The sequence below is a fragment of the Rattus norvegicus genome, chromosome 4, assembly GCF_036323735.1.
Source record: "Rattus norvegicus strain BN/NHsdMcwi chromosome 4, GRCr8, whole genome shotgun sequence".
Taxonomy (NCBI): domain Eukaryota; kingdom Metazoa; phylum Chordata; class Mammalia; order Rodentia; family Muridae; genus Rattus; species Rattus norvegicus.
Genome location: NC_086022.1, coordinates 75,972,909 through 75,996,804, shown reverse-complemented (window position 1 = coordinate 75,996,804; position 23,896 = coordinate 75,972,909). Strand labels below are relative to the sequence as shown.

The 23,896-nt window shown below is 39.1% G+C and overlaps 1 protein-coding gene across 1 annotated transcript in view; it reads right to left on the bottom strand.

The window, feature by feature from the left end:
- Cntnap2 (contactin associated protein 2) overlaps positions 1 to 23,896 on the bottom strand; it is a 2,256,901-nt gene that overhangs the window by 1,369,454 nt on the left and 863,551 nt on the right. The window lies entirely within an intron of this gene.

Sequence of the window (23,896 nt, the reverse complement as noted above, 5' to 3'; positions counted from 1 at the left end):
TAAAAGGAAATCCTTTACATTTGTGTTCGGCTATTTCATATGTTTACACAGTGCATTCTGTTTCTTCTCTATCTCTCTTTTTCTATCTCTCTCCCACCCCTATCAATCCCTACTCTTCCTGAGAAGTTCCTTTCTCACATTAGTGACTTTCTGCTTTCTGTATTTTTTAGTTTATTAGATAATTTTTTATTCACATTTCAAATGTTATTCCCTTTCTCGGCTTCCCACATATAAGTCTCCTATCCCATCCCCCTCCCCTTCTTCTATAAGGGTGTTCCCCTCCCAAACACTCCCACTCCTGTCTCCCTGGCATTCCCCTACTCTGGGGGGGTCCAACCTTGACAGGACCAAGGGCTTCTCCTCTTCTTGTTGGTGACCAGTAAGGCCATCCTCTGCTACATATGTACAGCTGGAGCCATGGGCCAGTCCATGTATAGTATTTGGTAGTGGTTTAGTCCCTGGAAGATCTGGTTGGTTGGCATTATTCTTATGGGATTGCAAGCCCCTTCAGCTCTTTCAATCCTTTCTTTTTTCTTTTTTTCTTTTTATTAACTTGAGTATTTCTTATTTACATTTCGAGTGTTATTCCCTTTCCCGGTTTCTGGGCCAACATCCCCCTAGCCCCTCCCCCTCCCCTTCTTTATGGGTGTTCCCCTCCCCATCTTCCCCCCATTACTGCCCTGCCCCCAACAATCGCGTTCACTGGGGGTTCAGTCTTAGCAGGACCAAGGGCTTCCCCTTCCACTGGTGCTCTTACTAGGCTATTCATTGCTACCTATGAGGCTGGAGCCCAGGGTCAGTCCATGTATAGTCTTTAGGTAGTGGCTTAGTCCCTGGAAGCTCTGGTTACTTGGCATTGTTGTTCATATGGGGTCTCGAGCCCCTTCAAGCTCTTCCAATCCTTTCTCTGATTCCTTCAACGGGGGTCCTGTTCTCAGTTCAGTGGTTTGCTGCTGGCATTCGCTTCTGTATTTGCTGTATTCTGGCTGTGTCACTCAGGAGCGATCTACATCTGGCTCTCTAATTCCTCCGACTGAGATCTTGCTCTCAGTTCAATGGTTTGCTGCTAGCATTCGCCTCTGTATTTGACATGTTCTGGTTTTGCTCTCAGGAGACATCTATGTCTGGTTCCAGTCATCATACACTTCTTAGCTTCATCCAAACTTTCAGTGTCTGCTCCAAACTTTGCCTCCCTATCCCCTCCTATGAATATTTTTGTTCCTCCTTTTAAGAAGGGGTGAAGCATCCACACTTTGGTCGTCCTTCTTCTTAAACTTCACATGGTCTGTGGATTGTATCTTGGGCAATTAGAGATTTGGGCTAATATCCACTTATCAGTGTATGCATACCATGAGTGTTTTTCTGTGATTGTTTTGCCTCACTCAGGATGATATTTTCCAGTTCCATCCATTTGCCTATGAATTTCATAAAATAATTGTTTTTGATAGCTGAGTAGTATTCCATTACATACATGTAGACATTTTCTGTATCCATTCTTCTGTTGAAGGGCATCTGGGTTCTTTCCAGTTTCTGATTATTATAAATAAGTCTGCTGTGAACATAGTGGAGAATGTGTCTTTGTTGTATGTTGGAGCATCGTTTGGGTATATGCCCAGGTGAGGTATAGCTGGGTCCTTAGGTAGTGCAACGTCCAATTTTCTGAGGAACCTCCAGACTGATTTCCAGAGTGGTTGTGCCAGTCTGTAATCCCACCAACAATGGAGGAGTGTTCCTCTTTCTCCACATCCTTGCCAGCATCTATTGTCACTGGAGATTTGATCTTAGCCATACTGACTGGTGTGAGGTGGAATCTCAAGGTTTTGGTTTGCATTTCCCTGATGACTAAGGATGTTGAGCATTTCTTTAGGTGCTTCTCAGTCATTTGATATTACTCAGCTGAGAATGTATTGTTTAGATATGTACCCCATTTTAATTTTTTTTTTTTTTTGGCTTTCTGGAGTCTATCTTCTTGAGTTCTTTGTATATTTTGGATATTAACCCTCTATCAGACGTAGGATTGTAAAGATATTTTCCCAATCTGTTGGTTACCATTTTGTTCTAATGACAGTGTCCTTTGCTTACAGAATCTTTGCAGTTTTATGAGGTCCCATTTGTTGATCTTAATCTTAGAGCATAAGCCATTGGTGTTTTGTTCAGGAAATTTTCCCTAGTCCCCATATGATCAAGACTCTTCCTCACTTTTTCTTCTATTAGTTTGAGTGTACCTGGTTTGATGTGGAGGTCCTTGACCCACTTGGACTTAAGCTTAGTACAGGTGATAAGAATGGTTCAATTTGCATTCTTCTACGTGCTGACCTCCAGTTAAACCCGCACCGTTTTTGAAAATGTTATCCTTTTTCCATTGGATGGTTTTAGCTCCTTTGTCGAAGACCAAGTGACCATAGGTGTGTGGATTCATTTTAATCATTTTAATACATAAATCTTAAAACCACCAGTTAAGCCAAACTATTTTAAAGACAGTTGCCACCAAAACAATTACTTAAATTTCTAAATTATCATGATTATAGACATGCAGTAATGTTTGTCCCAAAACCTTTGAAGCAGTGCTTTCTATCAGTCCATTTTTACCACAAGTGTTTGAGGTAAGGAGAATAAAAAGATAAAATATTTGATAGAAATCCTAAAGATGGAACCCTGGTGCACTGAAGCTCCCGGAAGGGGCGGCACAGGTCTTCCTGGTTGCTGCCACTGCAGAGAGCCCGTGGGCAGCACCCCACGAGCGAACCTGAGCCTCGGGACCACAGGTAAGACCAACTTTTCTGCTGCAAGAAAGCTGCCTGGTGAGCTTGGGACACACGGAAGCAGAATTCCTCTAGGACCGGGCACATTCTGTGTTTACCGGAAGTCCCACACCCGCGGATCCCAGCCCACAGCAGCTCTCTGGTCCCAGACCCCGTGAGAGAGAGACCCAACCGCCTGGTCAGGTGGGCACTCCTGAGGCTGCAGAGCGGAAGAGACCACCAACACTGCTCACCCCTGCCCACATCCCTGGCCCAAGAGGAAACTGTATAAGGCCTCTGGGCTCCCGTGGGGGAGGGCCCAGGAGCGACAGGACCCCTGCCTGAGACACCGCCGGAACCTGAAGGAAACAGACCGGATAAACAGTTCTCTGCACCCAAATCCCGTGGGAGGGAGAGCTAAACCTTCAGAGAGGCAGACAAGCCTGGGAAACCAGAAGAGACTGCTCTCTGCACACACATCTCGGACGCCAGAGGAAAAAGCCAAAGACCATCTGGAACCCTGGTGCACTGAAGCTCCCGGAAGGGGCGGCACAGATCTTCCTGGTTGCTGCCGCTGCAGAGAGCCCGTGGGCAGCACCCCACGAGCGAACTTGAGCCTCGGGACCACAGGTAAGACCAAATTTTCTGCTGCAAGAAAGCTGCCTGGTGAACTCAAGACACAGGCCCACAGGAACAGCTGAAGACCTGTAGAGAGGAAAAACTACACGCCCGAAAGCAGAACACTCTGTCCCCATAACTGACTGAAAGAGAGGAAAACAAGTCTACAGCACTCCTGACACACAGGCTTATAGGACAGTCTAGCCACTGTCAGAAATAGCAGAACAATGTAACACTAGAGATAATCTGATGGCGAGAGGCGAGCGCAGGAACCCAAGCAACAGAAACCAAGACTACATGGCACCATCGGAGTCCAATTCTCCCATCAGAACAAACATGGAATATCCAAACACACCAGAAAAGCAAGATCTAGTTTCAAAATCATTTTTGATCATGATGCTGGAGGACTTCAAGAAAGACATGAAGAACTCCCTTAGAGAACAAGTAGAAGCCTACAGAGAGGAATCGCAAAAGTGCCTGAAAGAATTCCAGGAAAACATAAATAAACAAGTAAAAGCCCATAGAGAGGAGACACAAAAATCCCTGAAAGAATTCCAGGAAAACATAAATAAACAAGTAGAAGCCCATAGAGAGGAGACACAAAAATCCCTGAAAGAATTCCAGGAAAACACAATCAAACAGTTGAAGGAATTAAAAATGGAAATAGAAGCAATCAAGAAAGAACACATGGAAACAACCCTGGATATAGAAAACCAAAAGAAGAGACAAGGAGCTGTAGATACAAGCTTCACCAACAGAATACAAGAGATGGAAGAGAGAATCTCAGGAGCAGAAGATTCCATAGAAATCATTGACTCAACTGTCAAAGATAATGTAAAGAGGAAAAAGCTACTGGTCCCAAACATACAGGAAATCCAGGACTCAATGAGAAGATCAAACCTAAGGATAATAGGTATAGAAGAGAGTGAAGATTCCCAGCTCAAAGGACCAGTAAATATCTTCAACAAAATCATAGAAGAAAACTTCCCTAACCTAAAAAAAGAGATACCCACAGACATACAAGAAGCCTACAGAACTCCAAATAGATTGGACTAGAAAAGAAACACCTCCCGTCACATAATTGTCAAAACACCAAACGCACAAAATAAAGAAAGAATATTAAAAGCAGTAAGGGAAAAAAGTCAAGTAACATATAAAGGCAGACCTATCAGAATCACACCAGACTTCTCGCCAGAAACTATGAAGGCCAGAAGATCCTGGACTGATGTCATACAGACCCTAAGAGAACACAAATGCCAGCCCAGGTTACTGTATCCAGCAAAACTCTCAATTAACATTGATGGAGAAACCAAGATATTCCATGACAAAACCAAATTTACACAATATCTTTCTACAAATCCAGCACTACAAAGGATAATAAATGGTAAAGCCCAACATAAGGAGGCAAGCTATACCCTAGAAGAAGCAAGAAACTAATCGTCTTGGCAACAAAACAAAGAGAATGAAAGCACACAAACATAACCTCACATCCAAATATGAATATAACGGGAAGCAATACTCACTATTCCTTAATATCTCTCAATATCAATGGCCTCAACTCCCCAATAAAAAGACATAGATTAACAAACTGGATACGCAACGAGGACCCTGCATTCTGCTGCCTACAGGAAACACACCTCAGAGACAAAGACAGACACTACCTCAGAGTGAAAGGCTGGAAAACAACTTTCCAAGCAAATGGTCAGAAGAAGCAAGCTGGAGTAGCCATTCTAATATCAAATAAAATCAATTTCCAACTAAAAGTCATCAAAAATGATAAGGAAGGACACTTCATATTCATCAAAGGAAAAATCCACCAAGATGAACTCTCAATCCTAAATATCTATGCCCCAAATACAAGGGCACCTACATACATAAATGAAACCTTACTAAAGCTTAAAACACACATTGCACCTCACACAATAATAGTGGGAGATTTCAACACCCCACTCGCATCAATGGACAGATCATGGAAACAGAAATTAAACAGTGATGTCGACAGACTAAGAGAAGTCATGAGCAAATGGACCTAACGGATATTTATAGAACATTCTATCCTAAAGCAAAAGGATATACCTTCTTCTCAGCTCCTTATGGTACTTTCTCCAAAATTGACCATATTTGGTCAAAAAACAGGCCTCAACAGGTACAGAAAGATAGAAATAATCCCATGCGTGCTATCGGACCACCACGGCCTAAAACTGGTCTTCAATAACAATAAGGGAAGAATGCCCACATATATGTGGAAATTGAACAATGCTCTACTCAATGATAATCTGGTCAAGGAAGAAATAAAGAAAGAAATTAAAAACTTTTTAGAATTTAATGAAAATGAAGGTAAAACATACCCAAACTTATGGGACACAATGAAAGCTGTGCTAAGAGGAAAACTCATAGCGCTGAGTGCCTGCAGAAAGAAACAGGAAAGAGCATATGTCAGCAGCTTGACAGCACACCTAAAAGCTCTAGAACAAAAAGAAGCAAATACACCCAGGAGGAGTAGAAGGCAGGAAATAATCAAAATCAGAGCGGAAATCAACCAAGTAGAAACAAAAAGGACCATAGAAAGAATCAACAGAACCAAAAGTTGGTTCTTTGAGAAAATCAACAAGATAGATAAACCCTTAGCCAGACTAACGAGAGGACACAGAGAGTGCGTCCAAATTAACAAAATCAGAAATGAAAAGGGAGACATAACTACAGATTCAGAAGAAATTCAAAAAATCATCAGATCTTACTATAAAAACCTATATTCAACAAAACTTGAAAATCTTCAGGAAATGGACAATTTCCTAGACAGATATCAGGTATCGAAGTTAAATCAGGAACAGATAAACCAGTTAAACAACCCCATAACTCCTAAGGAAATAGAAGCAGTCATTAAAGGTCTCCCAACCAAAAAGAGCCCAGGTCCAGACGGGTTTAGTGCAGAATTCTATCAAACCTTCATAGAAGACCTCATACCAATATTATCCAAACTATTCCACAAAATTGAAACAGATGGAGCCCTACCGAATTCCTTCTACGAAGCCACAATTACTCTTATACCTAAACCACACAAAGGCACAACAAAGAAAGAGAACTTCAGACCAATTTCGCTTATGAATATCGACGCAAAAATACTCAATAAAAGGAAAGAAAAGGAAAAGGAAAGGAAAGAAAGGAAAAGAAAAGAAAAATAAAGAAAGAAAAGAAAAGGGGGAAAAGAGATCTTCCTGGTTGCTGCCACCGCGGAGAGCTCATAAGCAACACCCCGTGAGCAAACTTGAGCCTCGGAACCACAGGTAAGACAAACTTTTCTGCTGCAAGCGATCTGCCTGGTGAACTCAGGACACACAGAGGCAAAATTCCTCAAGGTCTCAATAAAATTCTGGCAAACCGAATCCAAGAGCACATCAAAACAATCATCCACCATGATCAAGTAGGCTTCATCCCAGGCATGCAGGGATGGTTTAATATACGGAAAACCATCAACGTGATCCATTATATAAACAAACTGAAAGAACAGAACCACATGATCATTTCATTAGATGCTGAGAAAGCATTTGACAAAATTCAACACCCCTTCATGATAAAAGTCCTGGAAAGAATAGGAATTCAAGGCCCATACCTAAACATAGTAAAAGCCATATACAGCAAACCAGTTGCTAACATTAAACGAAATGGAGAGAAACTTGAAGCAATCCCACTAAAATCAGGGACTAGACAAGGCTGCCCACTCTCTCCCTACTTATTCAATATAGTTCTTGATGTTCTAGCCAGAGCAATCAGACAACAAAAGGAGATCAAGGAGATACAGATCGGAAAAGAAGAGGTCAAAATATCACTATTTGCAGATGACATGATAGTATATTTAAGTGATCCCGAAAGTTCCACCAGAGAACTACTAAAGCTGATAAACAACTTCAGCAAAGTGGCTGGGTATAAAATTAACTCAAATAAATCAGTTGCCTTCCTCTATACAAAAGACAAACAAGCCAGGAAAGAAATTAGGGAAATGACAACCTTCATAATAGACCCAAATAACATAAAGTACCTCGGTGTGACTTTAACCAAGCAAGTAAAAGATCTGTACAATAAGAACTTCAAGACACTGAGGAAAGAAATTGAAGAAGACCTCAGAAGATGGAAAGATCTCCCATGCTCATGGATTGGCAGGATTAATATAGTAAAAATGGCCATTTTACCAAAAGCAATCTACAGATTCAATGCAATCCCCATCAAAATACCAATCCAATTCTTCAAAGAGTTAGACAGAACAATTTGCAAATTCATCTGGAATAACAAAAAACCCAGGATAGCTAAAGCTATCCTCAACAATAAAAGGACTTCTGGGGTAATCACCATCCTTGAACTCAAGCAGTATTACAGAGCAATAGTGATAAAAACTGCATGGTATTGGTACAGAGACAGACAGATAGACCAATGGAATAGAATTGAAGACCCAGAAATGAACCCACACACCTATGGTCACTTGATTTTTGACAAAGGAGCCAAAACCATCCAATGGAAAAAAGATAACATTTTCAGCAAATGGTGCTGGTTCAACTGGAGGTCAACATGTAAAAGAATGCAGATCGATCCATGCTTATCACCCTGTACAAAGCTTAAGTCCAAGTGGATCAAGGACCTCCACATCAAACCAGACACACTCAAACTAATAGAAGAAAAACTAGGGAAGCATCTGGAACACATGGGCACTGGAAAACATTTCCTGAACAAAACACCAATGGCTTATGCTCTAAGATCAAGAATCGACAAATGGGATCTCATAAAACTGCAAAGCTTCTGTAAGGCAAAGGACACTGTGGTTAGGACAAAACGGCAACAAACCGATTGGGAAAAGATCTTTACCAATCCTACAACAGATTGAGGGCTTATATCAAAAATATACAAAGAACTCAAGAAGTTAGACCGCAGGGAAACAAATAACCCTATTAAAAATGGGGTTCAGAGCTAAACAAAGAATTCACAGCTGAGGAATGCCGAATGACTGAGAAACACCTAAAGAAATGTTCAACATCTTTAGTCATAAGGGAAATGCAAATCAAAACAACCCTGAGATTTCACCTCACACCAGTGAGAATGGCTAAGATCAAAAACTCAGGTGACAGCAGATGCTGGCGAGGATGTGGAGAAAGAGGAACACTCCTCCATTGTTGGTGGGATTGCAGACTGGTAAAACCATTCTGGAAATCAGTCTGGAGGATCCTCAGAAAATTGGACATTGAACTGCCTGAGGATCCAGCTATACCTCTCTTGGGCATATATCCAAAAGATGCCTCAACATATAAAAGAGACACGTGCTCCACTATGTTCATCGCAGCCTTATTTATAATAGCCAGAAACTGGAAAGAACCCAGATGCCCTTCAACAGAGGAATGGATACAGAAAATGTGGTACATCTACACAATGGAATATTACTCAGCTATCAAAAACAACGAGTTTATGAAATTCATAGGCAATTGGTTGGAACTGGAAAATATCATCCTGAGTGAGTTAACCCAATCACAGAAAGACATACATGGTATGCACTCATTGATAAGTGGCTATTAGACCAAATGCTTGAATTACCCTAGATCCCTAGAACAAACGAAACTCAAGACGGATGATCAAAATGTGAATGCTTCACTCCTTCTTTAAATGAGGGAAAAGAATACCCTTGGCAGGGAAGGGAGAGGCAAAGATTAAAACAGAGACTGAAGGAACACCCATTCAGAGCCTGCCCCACATGTGGCCCATACATATACAGCCACCCAATTAGACAAGATGGATGAAGCAAAGAAGTGCAGACCAACAGGAGCCGGATGTAGATCGCTCCTGAGAGACACAGCCAGAATACAGCAAATACAGAGGCGAATGACAGCAGCAAACCACTGAACTGAGAATAGGTCCCCCGTCGAAGGAATCAGAGAAAGAACTGGAAGAGCTTGAAGGGGCTCGAGACCCCAAAAGTACAACAATGTCAAGCAACCAGAGCTTCCAGGGACTAAGCCACTACCTAAAGACTATACATGGACTGACCCTGGACTCTGACCCCATAGGTAGCAATGAATATCCTAGTAAGAGCACCAGTGGAAGGGGAAGCCCTGGGTCCTGCTAAGACTGAACCCCCAGTGAACTAGACTATGGGGGGAGGGCGGCAATGGGGGGAGGGTTGTGAGGGGAACACCCATAAGGAAGGGGAGGGGGGAGGGGTATGTTTGCCCGGAAACCGGGAAAGGGAATAACACTTGAAATGTATATAAGAAATACTCAAGTTAATAGAAAAAAAAAGAAAAAGAAAAGAAATCTGAAAGATTTACCTGAGTTTGCCAGCCACATTTTCATGTGTTTGATAACAACATCGGAATGGTACTGGCCAGTGGAAGATTTATCAAAAGAAATTAATAATAAATAGACAAACAAACAAATAAATAAAATCACCAAGTTTTCCTTTTCCTTTTTTTAAAACACTAATAGCCTTTGAGCCTTTTATGATGCAAAGTTGTAGGGTGATTTCATTTCATGGAGTTGTTTGTTTTCCTAATCTGTTTTAGAGAAAAGGAGGTCTAAGTGTTATATGTTAAGACGAATATTTCCTAAATATAATAGAATGTATAAGAACAATGCCAATTTACAGTCTATTAATGAAGTACATCCTATAGTATTTCTTGTTTGTTGACAAAAGTAAAGGAGCTAAGAAATGGCCATGTACAAAGCCCTCACTCTAAACTATGTGAAAGATGCCATGAATCTTGACTTAACCTCAAGTTTAAATCCACAATGAGAAAAATGTGAAATTAACCAAGGGAAGGTGTATATTCAAAATTTTTCCTGGTTAGAAAGCTCAGTGAACCAAAAAATTAGGTACTGGGCACTAATAAAAATAAAGCTGCTGGTGTGTTAATGTATGAGAATAATGATATGCTGTAAATAACACATAAAAAATGAGAACTCAATAGTTTAATATTCTTGGTAATACCTACTCTGACTAGTCATAATGGTTTCTACAGCTGCACTGCACAGACCAGTAACGAACAGTGGCAGTCTCTCCTTAAGCCCATAACTACCCTTGTCAGTGAGTCTAATGGATCTGGGCATGTTGGTTACAACTTTGATAGTATAAAGGCTGAGGCACTTCTTGCATAGATTTCCATTTTCTTTCAAACTTCCCAACAATGAAGGGGATCAGTTACCACATGGTTCTTAAGTACCCTTTAATCCAACATTTTATAGATTTGTTGTGCAGGATAGATTTGACAACATCAGGAGTTGAGCTTCCTGTGCAGCTAGGCATATGTCTTTTTTTTTTTTTTTACTACTTTTGTTGGCAGAGGCCAGGCCAGGATACTGTTGAAAATTCTCCAATGAACATACTTGTTCATCTCCTCAAATAGAAAACTATCTATTAAAAGCATCAGAAATGTCAAAGAAGACCATCCTTGATCTTTACTGACATTCAGTTGGGTAAAGGAGACCATAATTTGTTTTCAAATATTTATTAATTGTATAATAATTAGTGTATATAGGCACTAGAAAAATGACAAAATTGAGTGAATATCATTTTAATTAATGCATATTATTTTCATTTCTTTATATATATACATGTCAGTTGTGTGTGTGTGTGTGTGTGTGTGTGAGAGAGAGAGAGAGAGAGAGAGAGAGAGAGAGAGAGAGTATGTGTAGTGTAGTGGTTTGTTTATGCATGTGAATACCATGATGTGTGCATGGAGGTCAGAGAATAATGGATGTTATATCACGCATTCTATTTTGGTAGAGACAAGATTTCTTAGCTCTCATTGCAGCTTACATGGGACTAGGGGCCTTCCAGCCTCCAGGGATCTCATCTTCACTATAGAAACATTGGGACTACATATTTGAGCCATCTTACCCAGCTTTACAGGCTTCTGGTGGTCTGAACTTAGATCATCACACATCTTTTGGGGATGTTATCATTAGAAGTTGAAAATACAATATCTGTATCAGAAAGTAATCTTCCCTTTAATAGACAGATCAAACACACTAACTTTTGAGTAAAAGTGAACAATCTTGTCATTCATCTATATTCAGGTGGCATTGAACTCAGTCACACATTCACACCAGTGTTTGCAAACTAGAAAAACCTGAGGAAATGTCTTGGGGAACAGAATTATCTTTTCTACATAATGACAATGACAGAAAATGGGCTTTCCCAACTATAAAATTATCTGTATTTTAGAGCAAGTTTAAAAATCTATGAGAGGAGCAGTAAGGAGCATATCGAGTTGAAAGCCCATCCTGCTAACTTATGAGAAAGGTTCTGTCTCAAAATGAAAAGAACACTAAATGTTAGTGATAGAGCTCACTGATGCAGTTTTTGAGACCCTAGGTTCAGTTTCCAATACCACCCAAATCAAAACTAAACAAAGCAAAATTCCTATTCATTCTCATTTCTCTAGGCTAATGTGCTACGCTTTGTATGAAGTGTAAATAGATATAGTATCATTTGTTCAAACTAGTATTGAACAATTATGTGAATTTATACAGGAAGTTGACAATGTAGAATGGAAGAATGTAGTATGGCCTCTTTGGACATTGTTGATTTGACTAAAGCTGGTGATAATTTTATCAACAAGGTCAAGTCGAAATAGAAATTAAACTTCTTTACAAATTTTTTATTGGTTATTATATTTATTTACATCTCAAATGTTATTCCCCTTCCCTGTTTCCCCTCCCAAAACCCTCTATCCCACCCTTCCCCCTGCTTCTATGATGGCGCTTCCACACCCACCCACCCACTCCTTACTCCCTGCCCTAGCGGGACATCAAGCCTTCACAGGAGCAAGGGCCTACCCTCCTATTAATGCCAGATAAGGCCATCCTCTGCTACATATGCAGCTAAAAACATGGGTCCCTCCATGTGTATTCTTTGGTTAGTGGTTTAGTCCCTGGGAGCTTTGGGGTGTCTGGTTGGTTGATATTTTTGTTCTTCCTATGGGGTTGCAAACCCCTTCAGTTCCTTCAGTCCTTCCCTGAACTCTTCCATTGGGGTCCCCGTGCTGAGTCTGGTGGGTGGCTGTAAGAATCCACATCTGTGTAGGTAAGGCTCTGGCAGAGCCTTTCAGGAAGCATCCATACCAGGCTCCAATAAGCACTTCTTGGCATCTGCATTAGTGACTGGGTTTGGTGGCAGCTTATGGGATGGATCCCCAAGTGGGGCAGTCTCTGGGTGGCCCTTTCTTCAGCCTCTACTCTACCCTTTGTCCCTGTATTTCTTTAGACAGGAGCAATACTGGGTTAAAATTTTGAGAGGGATGGGTAACCCCATCCCTCAACCGGGGGCTATGCTTAACCTCTGCATATGGTCTTTACAAGTAGTCAGGGGAGAGGGACAGAGGGTCAGGAAATTGGACAGAAAGTCCCACACGCTGCCAGGTAAGCAAGAGGCTCCCAGGACCTAACAGGGATGACAATAGCTAGTATTAGCAACAAGGGGAAATTAAAGCTCTTATCTAGAGAGTCTACCATTACCAACGCTTTATGGAAGAAAGAAATTAGGGGACTGGGATAAAGCCTACGAGTGAGGCAGATGTGTTGTGTCTTACTCCTAGAAAAAGCTGGAGGGCCTCAGTAAGGACTGAGGGCTCTATTCCAAATTCTGCTCACACAGATGTTGTCATAGACAAACTGAAAACAAAGCATAAAGTAAAACTCTTCTCTTCCTACTGGTCTCTCCTGGCTGGTCCCCAGTTGCTGGCCTTACCCATTGAATAAGCATATACAGAAACGCTGAGCATGTTTACCTAAGTGCCTTAAAAGCAGGCATCCTCCTCAACACTGTTTGTAGATAATTTTTTTCCTTGCGACACTCAGGTTTAGGATGCTTAAGGGTAAATATTTAAATTAAAAGTATGCCTTTTTCTTCTGAGTTTATTCCTACATTAGCTGGAAGTAAAATAGAGCCAAGGAACCTTCTGCAATCCCTCCTTTGCCAAAAGAATCATGAAGGCTGGAAAGACTAACATAGAACTATTTTCAACATAAAATATTAAATGTAAGGATTATAATTTAAAAATGAAAAATTATTAGCAACTCTTAATAAAAAATGATAAAACTCTAATAGGAATACTCCTTTAAGTGACTATTAATTCAAATGTTTTAGACCGCTTGAGACTTGAAAAGCAAACACTAAAAGATTATTTTATTACACTGTTACTTTTATTCATGATGATGATGGCTGCCTTTTCAATATTTCCCCTTGTCTGGCTAGCTCAGCCAATTTAAATAGGTAAAAATATTAAGACAAACCACTCAGAACAAAAGCTAATAGAAGAATCCAATATAGATTTGCAATATTTTCAATGTCACATCATTCATTCCCATTTAAACAGGGAGGTTTAATGTTTAATTGTTGACTAAGTATATCTCTGTGAGTTAGGCTTTCCCTACCTTCCACTACCTTAATAAGCACGTGTTGCGCTGTGTGCCAAAGGTAAAGTTTTCCAAGACTGGTGTGACTTGAGAAACATGTTGGCTATGATTGATAAACCGTCAGTCTCCAAATGCATGGAAAGCTTGAGCTGCATTAATTTATTGTGAGTTGTTCCTTGGTGTGGGAGTTATAAAACGGTCAGTCATCTCATCATCTAAATTGTCCTTTTGTAATCTGGATGGTGGAGTGCTACTAAGATGTTTTCCTTATGAACAGCTCCTCCTGTATGCAAATGATAGTTGACAAGCCACCCTGCTTATGCTCATTAGATGACTCAAAATAATATCTCCCGTGAGTCAATGCTTAGACTGTAGAGAGTCACTGTGGGGAAAGAACACTTTAGCAGGAGAAAAGGGTATCAAAGTCAGAGACAGGGCTGGGCTGGGGATTGTCCTACAGGGTTTCAAGGGCTGTAATTAACACTCTTAAGCAAGCCACACAAGACTGTGGATCTGGGTCTCATTAGAAAAAGAAAGGATTTCTCCAAGGGTCTGTAGGGAATTTCTTAGCCTTTACACTCTGGTAGAGTACACATATGGATCTTTCTGCCTTAATCAAAATGCTTACTTATAAAGCATACCAGAGTGTAGTTCCTCTATACTTTATCAAGTAGCTGTCATAATATGTTTAAACCTCAGATTTTTTAATTTTCTTGAAAAATTATTTTAATGAAAGAATTTTGGACAGCTATGGGCAGTAAAAATCACATCGTCTCATTTTCTTGGCAGGAACAAATGATTATTCATAATTTGGAAGTTCAGAGGAGCTTAAGTGCATGCATATTCCCTGTTCTGTACTCACTGTTTTAGTTCTGTTGATTTTATAAGTCAACTTAACTTTTAAAGTTCTTGAGAGTAAATTTAAACTGAAACTTCTTAGTAACTAATGCAATTTTCACATCTGAATCAGTGTGTGATAAGCAGGTCTTCAAAATGCAAACTTGTACCCAAGGTGAAGGTTACATTCACTTTCTCATCAAGCCAACTCCACAGTAGCCATTTTACCAGGACACAAATTCATTCAACAATAATTAAATGCCGACAGCCTATCTCCTTACATATTTGAAATCAGAGTAAATATGTTTTTTTTTTTCTGATTAACCTTTTTTTCTGCTTTAACCATCATGAAAATTGATAAACCTACATGTCTTACATAGTTAACTCTCTAGCCTAGTCATGCTAAGCATCTGCTTTTCTGGGAACTTACATAGAAGTATTGCCTATTTTTTACTTAGAGTTACATATATTTTCAAATTCATTTAAGAATGAAGCCCAAATAAATCATGTGTAGCACAGTTCTCTTTAGTGATAACATAGGTAGAATTTTATACACATGGGTAATCCCATTAAATCAAGAAACTACACTTTTGAATTAATATTAATCACAAATAGTACTGGATTTAAAACATAAGTGAATGGAAAAAATTATTTGTTTGCTTTAGATAGCCGGGTTAAGGCATCGACTGAAGCATTCAATTTGCCAGTCACTTAAACATTTCTGAGGTCTGCAGAGCAGAATCTTTCAAGGTGACGCAATTGTGGCTGGCACATAGCTCAGACATAGAGCAATTGCTGAACACCATGTACAACATCATTGATACAATCCCTAGTGTGAGTGTGTATGTGTGTGTGTGTGTATGCAGGAATATATTAATATATGATGTCTTTATTAGCCAATAAAATAATTTTGCATGCTCAAATAATTGTCATATTTCATTAAGAACATAAATTACATAGACCTCATGTATACTTCCTATTAGTTCACTTCTGAGAATATTTTTGCATATTTATATTTGTGTGAATTCTAATTAATGAGATGTAAATAAGTAATGGCCAATGCTTGTTTTTTCTTTCTCCATTACCTTGCAATTTGTTTGAGGATATTTTGGTAAATAATACCCACACATGAAGGTACATGAAGAGAGTAGAAAGAAGAATGGTCTAGATTATTCCAGAAATAAAAATAATTTTTAGTGAAAATTGTATCTGAGCTCTAGGTTGCAAGGTAAGAAAAGTTATTCAGGTAAAGGGAGGGGCGTGGTTTTCAAGGCAATTTGAACAGACTACATGAAGACATGTGAAAATCTGTGTCTGGAAACACACACAGTTTGAATGAATGACGTTTATATTGCAACATGTAAGCAGTCGAAGCTAACAGAGGTGCCTGGGGCCTGGGCAGATGTTACATATACTTGTATTTAAAATTAAGCTTATTTTGGTTATTTTTGTGTTCCCATAAAATTTGATAAACAAAAAGAGGCTTTGAGCTAGATTTTGTCTACATGCTATATTCATTCAATATACAAATGGGCTTTATTATACTTTTTAATTTTCAAAATTTTTTTATATATCTGTAATGTACTTTGATCAAGTCTTCTCAAATTCCTCCCCATGCGATATCTTCCCTACCATTTCAGTATTTTTCCTTTCCAATTTCATGTGTTCTGTTTTTTAAACTGAATTATTCTACTCAGTGCTACCTGTATTTTTATGGCCATGTGACCCCTAGAACACAGGTAGCCTCTCAGGGAGTGCATCCCTGAAGAAAACTGATGGCCTCTGACTCCAGCATACATCTACTGCCAGTAGCTCATCAGCCAGGTGTGGTATGCCATACTGACACAGAAAAAGTATATTTCAAATCTATTTTAGACTTCTTAGTCACTGTAACCTTATTAACTCTCTTTAAGTACAGATGTGATATGAACAGATTTGCATTCTGAGGTAAATTAGAAAAACACTTTATAAATAGAGCAATGTAATTTGTTCATCAAGTTGATTAATCCTTATAAAATTTATTAATACTCTAGACCATACTTAAATAGTTCACTTTAACTATACCCTCAGTTTAGAAATAGAGATGGGAAAAAAGCTAGTTTTAGCTTATATAAATTTTTTAACTGAAATAGTCATTTACCCCTTCTTTGTCATTCTTTAATAGGTGGCTTATGCTTTATCCCATTCCCCATGTTGATGAATTGGTCTTCTCTGTGCTTCTGTCCCAGATACTTACTTGTCATCCACTTTGAGGACATCATGTTCTAAATTGCAGGGACTATGACTTAGTTGCTCCAATTGCCCAAATAGATATGATTATTAGGAAACAGTCCCTGGAGAAACCAGAGATATTGAGAACACAATACACAAGTTGCAGTGTTCCCTGTTCCCATACAAGATTAAATATGCAATTTAACCAGGAAGACACAGGTTCTCTTCTAGAGCTGCTAGTTTCTCAGGCAAATTAAACTAACCTCAATCATTGTGGATTTTAATTATTGAATATATCTCTATGCTGATGTGTATGTACTATGAATCACAGACTTTCGACTGATTTGATAACTGGGCTTTTCCAGATGTCATTCATTAATTGGGATGCTTCCTGGATTAGGGTGTCTCTTAAGTCCAATGGCTGGAGTCATTTAAAGCTTTTTGTGAATGTACTAATGTATAGACCAGGAAAGGAAGAGCTAGACACATAAAACTCTTGGCCAAAGGATTCAGAGAATGAATGGTTAAACCTTTAAGCTTAGGTAGATTTGTGGGACTGTGTGAAGCTCTCTGAGCTTGCAAATAAACCAGCTCTGTTACCATCTATATTTCAAATTTCTCCTTGGAATAATATGAATGCTAAAATGAATAACCAAAAATACCGAAATTCATGTTTCACTGCTTAGTGTCTGTGGAACTTTGTTTTTACAAAAGCTTTTGGTGGGGGGACCTCATAAGTATATGGTAGCATTTCATTACTTGACAGAACATATCTATAGAAATTGCCTGTTGTCCCTAGAAGAGGGTGTTGTTATTGGAAGTCAGATGTGGCACTTAACTAGAATGAACTGATGTACATTGTCAGTGTAGCATTTTTATTCCTCCCTTTTCTATATACCTTTCTACAGTCATGTCAACTTTCTACCATGGTTTTCTCAGGGGAAATTATCTATGCCTTAGTAATTACTCATCCATATTGAAGTACATATAAAAGTTATCATAGCACAATAGTTTGTATTCCAGTTCTTAATTTAGCAGCTAATCTAACAGCTGTGAAGGCTCTGGTTTCAAAGTAATTTAGAATTTTCTATATGAAATTGTCATTGCACTTCGTTTGTCTTCTGTAAATGGAACGCTTGTGTAATGCAGTCACACATGACTGTTTTAAAATGGAAGCCTCTCCTCTGTATTTCAGACAATCTTTCCAACGTAGAGCAAAATGGTTAGTGTCAGTGTAGGATTAAGGCCATGTGAGACAACCTATGGAGTCTACGTCAGTAAGTTTCAAAAACTACAACATGAATTTGGTTCAGTTAACTTGAAGGAAATGAAATGCAGAGAGGACAGAGCAAGGGGGTGCAGACGTTTGAACCGGAACTCGTGTTAGATAGAAGCCGGGAAACAAGAGCAGTAGCGTACAGGAATGAAGGCTGCGGTGCAATGGCCGGCAACCAAACTTCTCCATCTGCAGCTACTGGAGGCGAGGTTTGTTTTCAACTTTGAAAGAACCTAACTTCTCAAGGGACAATGAAGAGGGAAGAACTGCAGAAGTTAAGACGGAGAAACACCAGGGATCATGGGTAACAAATATGCTGGCTCAGCAAAGTGCTCCCACTCTGCTCCCCCATAGCTTCAGGTTAAGAAAGATTCCAGCCAAGCCTTCAGGGCATTTTTAGAAGGATGAAAGAATGCATTTCTCTCTTCCACAGACACTCAAGGCTACAGTCATTCTTGCTGAGACAGGGAATACCCAGAATTTTCACCTACTAATAAAGCCAAGTGAGAGGGTGGGTCTGATCTACATTTTCTACCCCCAAACAAATTGCCTTTCTCTCTGGATGTCAAAGGTTATCCTGGAGAGTATAGTAGTTTAAGGTAAAGTACAGAGTCATCTAAGGGTCCATTCTAGTTTAGATTCCAGGATACATCTAAACAGTAGCAATTTCTAGAACATTAATCATAAATGTGTCACACACTGTTTTCTTACTCTTAAGTGCGAGTTTTGCTCTGGGAAAAGAAATGCATGTAATTTGCATTTCTCAAAAACAGACAGCAAAGAATGTGATCTGAACATCTGGTGTGTTCTGAGAAGTACCTATTAGACAAAAAGGAGTTCCTAGGATTACTACACTATTTTGTCTAAACAAAGGGGGAAAAAGACAGAATATCATTTTAAATAAATGACCACTACAGGTAGTTTGGATCACAAACCATCTTGTAAGAAATCTACCAAGAAGTAGATGTCTTTGTTCTTCCAACCGCTCACTCTGATGTCTAACCAGTAGTCACACTATTTAATTGAGACCCAAAAAGATTTAAACAATTACAAAGTTAACTATTTAGTTGTTCTAGCTGGATTTTGAGTTCTTCAGTAAATAGTTGTGACCAGCATGAAGGGAACCTTCTCAGGATGTTGCATGGTACTACTCTATAGTTCTTACTTTTAAAAATTGATTCTCTACAATCAAATTTCAGTGCTAGTATTACTTTGTGGTTTGTACTAAAACAACCACAAACTTTGTTTCAAAACCAGAGAATCAGAAGTTTTGTTTTTGTTTTTAAACTTTTCCAAGAGACAGAACTCATTCATATGTTTCATGGAAATAAAATCAAGGTGTGGGCAAAGATCACTCTCCAACCAGGGCGTGAGCTGAAGGCTACTCCCCTTTTCTTACAGCTTTGGGCTGCTGCAGCATGCTTTGATAGGCAATTGCTTCTTTTAGTCCTGGCCTCAGGGACCACAGTGCCTCCTCTTCCTTTGCCTGAGTACTTCCCCTCACCCCAACTCTCCTAAAACTGATGTGGGTAACTTAAGGGAAGGCGGCCATCACCTGGACAATGCACGCTGCACTCCTTGTGCCAAGACTGTCACATCTGTAAATTTCGTTTGAGCAAGGAAATAGAATTAGGTAATGATGCTTTTGGGGGCTGTTACCCAAGCAATTATAATGTTATTTTTTACTTTTTATCTTGCTGTACTTATTTAATGTTTGTTTCTACTTATCATCTACTGCACTGGCATTTATTACTAAAAGTATTACCATTTATGATTTTTGCTCCATGGAATGTTTCTCTAGGAAGGTCTGGTTCCTGTTTTGCCTCACCAATTTCTCCTTTGTGTCTTGTGATTGTCAAAGCCCAGTTGTGAGGGAAGAATGAGGAAACGGACTATACATCTTACCATTGGACTTTCTACAAGTGTAGAATGCGTTGTTATAGGAAACCTAACTGAGAGGACTCTCTTTTGTTGTGGAGTCTTAAATTACATCATCCATAACGCAGATTTTAAAATGAGTGCTTAGAAAGAAAACCATGAAAATGAGATGTGTCTAGAGATCATAATGAGGACTGTGTTAGGAGGTAGTTAGTTTCAGTCATCTCAGAAACAAGTTTTAACTGGAAGGAGCAAAACTGAGTTCATGTTCCCAGGTCCCAGAAACCATTTCCTATCCTACTTCTTCAGTTGTTCCATGTTTGTCTGTTATCCAGTAAAGTGTGTGACGAGGGAAGATGCTATTATCCTGTTATCTAAACTAAGGCACACAAATCATAATTTTGTTGCTTGTTTTGATTTAATGGACTATGTGCAGCTTGCCCACTCCTTTGGTCCTTTATCAGTCTAAAATTCTCAGCCAGAATCCAGGAAGAGACCTGACTATGAACACTGACTCAAGAACTCTCATAAGGTCCAGTCACCAATGTTAACTGCTTTGTTTAACCCCTTGTGTCAAATATGATTGGATAATGCAACAGTCCACCCTGATCCCCTCACTCTTTTTTTCCATCCTACAAAAATGTTGTACAGCCTCCCTTTGGGGAGTAAGTTCACATCCAGAACTGGAACTGGCTGCCTCCCTGAGCACTCAGAAAATAAAGCTTTCATTTTTAAGCTTCAGTCTCTGAAGTGAGTTTTCTCGGCTTCCAACTTTAACCCAACTGTGAAGAGAGAGAGCAAATGAGAGAGAAAATTTGTTTTAAACCATTTAACTCATTTTTTAGAGATAAATGAATAAAAGATATCACCCGGAAATATGAGCAAGATATCTTGAATAAGCACTTCAAAAACAATAAAGGCACAGTAGTGCTCCACAATCATAACCTCTCTAAAATGTAGAGAAAGCATCATTAAAACAAAATAAAATATAATGAGCATGTACTATAAGACAAAATTAATGAGAAAATCTTGGGTTTGTAGAGAAACAGGAATTCTTACACAACATGTGAAGACAGAAATGGATGCAAACACTTTATAAAAACTTTAGTCTTTATTGCCAAAAGTTGAGCGCGCGCGTGCGCACGCACACACACACACACACACACACACACACACACACAACAGTATGATACCATGTTTTCTATTGTATGTTTTTTACTAGAAAGGCATGAACAAACATTTCTTCACTGCAGATAAGAAATTAAGAGCACACTAAAATGATAACTCTATGCAAGGTTAACATGGGGAATTCAGAAATTTAACTGTGTATGATACGTTCAACATACAGGCAAGAACAGCAATGTAGAAGAGTCTCCCTCTCTCCATCCTTCTCCCTCCCCCCCTTTCCCTCCTCCCCCTCTCTCCCAGAGCCAGTTAGTTGCTTACATAAACTCTGGTGTGGGAGAGACCCTGCAAACGTCAAATACCAAGGCATCAACCGCCATCTTTTTCCAACCCTGTCCCACCTGGACAAAGCTCCTGCCGGCTGTTGAAAAACTGAAGTGGAGGCAGTGAACTGTGGCAGACACAGCAGCAGCCGGAAACCCAGCTCTGTCCCTAGCATTCAAAAATGAGGTCGGAACTTAGGGTCTTGGAGTCTTGTACAGTTTTTAACTTGTTAATCCAGTACCGTCAGCACCCTGCAATCCGGTTCCTGGACATGGTGATCTCACTGGAGAGCAAGAAGCAGACAAGGAAGGCATTGATCTAGACACCAGCAAAGCTATGAGCCAATGGGACTTGGAAGGGAAACAAAGTAACAGTTTCAAAATGAGCATTGTAGGGTAACAAGGGCTCTGTTTGGCTTGTACTAATTTATAATGACTTTTGGACACAAAGCTGGAGATGCTTTGGGGCCTGATCAACAACTCTGGGTGGACCGCAAAGTGTCCCTTTAGGTCATTTCTCTAGGTTTTAAGAGAATGTTTTAATAAAGTAAGCCAAGGGCAAAAAGAAAAAAAAGAAAAAGAAAAAATTTTTAAAAAAGAGCCAAATGAAATACACACTGGTTGTTCTTTACTTACAACAGAAGAACAAAGACCAAGTCTTGTGAAAGCTTTAGACATCTGCTTTCATTTCAAGATGACAGTAACACCTTGTAAACACCCAGAGGAGCAGGTTCTATAACTTTCTATATCTACACCATTAGAAACATTAACAGCTACTCCACAGAATAATAAAAATAATAAAAATCCTGTTTTCAAAAAGTTTTATTTAAAACACAATACTTGGTAATTTACTTATAAAAAAAAGACTAAAAATTTAAAATCTCAAAAATTTGGCTGGATTTAACAAATATTTTAATAAGCCAAACAGATGATGTTTTGTTTCCTGTGTCCATCGTAATAGAAGACAGTCAGACGGACTTTAATTTAGGTTGGAGTTTGTGATGCTTCTCCCAATGATCTAACTCATCTCCTTGAAGTGCTGAATTCTTCCAAAGAGCTAAATTTCATTATATATGGAATACATGTATAGGTATATATATATGTATATAACATGATGATCAAATAAAAATAATATGTACAAAGTTTTAGACAATCCCTATGGCCAATTTTTCCCATCCTTAAGAGTTTGGCAGTGAACCGAGAAGATACTATTTTGTTATCTTTGCAGTAGTGCTTTCAAGAGTCTTTGCAACTAAAGCCTTACAGACAAGAAAGCATTACATAATTTTTATTATAAAAATATTAAGTGTTCCATTAATATTAAGAAGCCTGCTACAAAAAAAAGAGATTTTGCGCTTAATGGGTATGGTGGCTTTATGTTTATAGATCTATAAGAAATGATAGGGTAAAATCTAAAGGGAGACTTCATGCAGAAAGCTGATGTACCAGTCTTCCACCCCCATCTATTCCCAACTTTTCCCTCCCCCTGTGAAACTTCCTGGGAGAATAAGAATATATTATAGTGGAAATTTAATGTTATAAAGCCATTTTGCACAGATAGAATTCATTTTATCTAGCAGTTTCAAAAATGTAGCAATTTTTAAAGTGGTTTAGTGTTAGCATGACTTCCCAAAATCATACGTGGAGGAGACATATCTTCTTTAAAAGAATCCATCAAGTTTGAAATGAAGGAACTTTTATAGCTAAAAGTTTGACGAGGTCGAGGTCCTACATAAGCAGAAAGATGTAAATAGAAATGCAGGTAGATTAGGAGGTACAGAAGAGGAGCCAAGGGAGAAAGAAAGGAAGAAAAGAGAGCAGAGGAGAAAGAAATATTTTAGTCTCCTATTCTTTATCTGCTCTTTTGATTTCTATAGTTTTAGTGTCCCACATTCAACTATGTTCCAAAAATATTCAATATTAAATTCCAGTAATGGAAAGAAATTCTAGGATTTAAACACCTTTAATTTCACAATACTGTTTAGTTGTTCTGCTTCATTAATACTTCAAATCTCTTACTATGGCTAATTTATAAGTTAAACTTGATTATAGATAAGCATACAAAGTAAAAAGCAGGGTATTTAGGAATCAACACTGCTACACTTCTTGCACCTACTGACACTTCTGTTGAAACTCTCCCTTGGACAAGAAGTGACAGACTGTATTGCAGGCAGAGAAATGGATAGCAGCTATCCACTGCCCAAACTGACACATGGAAATCTCTAGAACTAGGTGTGACACGATTATAAACTTTTTTAAAAGGTCGGGGTTAAATCACAAATAAAAAAGAACTTTTTAAGTAAAATTAAACATACCAAAACACAAATTATAAATGATAACAAAATCCAGTGGTGTAGGTTAGCAGACTGGATCAGCAGGTAAAGGCATTCGCTACCAAGCCAGACAACCTAAGGCCTTCTTGACCATATGGTGGAAGAAGAGAAGCAATTCCCGAGTTGTTCTCTGATAACGCACATAACCTGGACACACACACA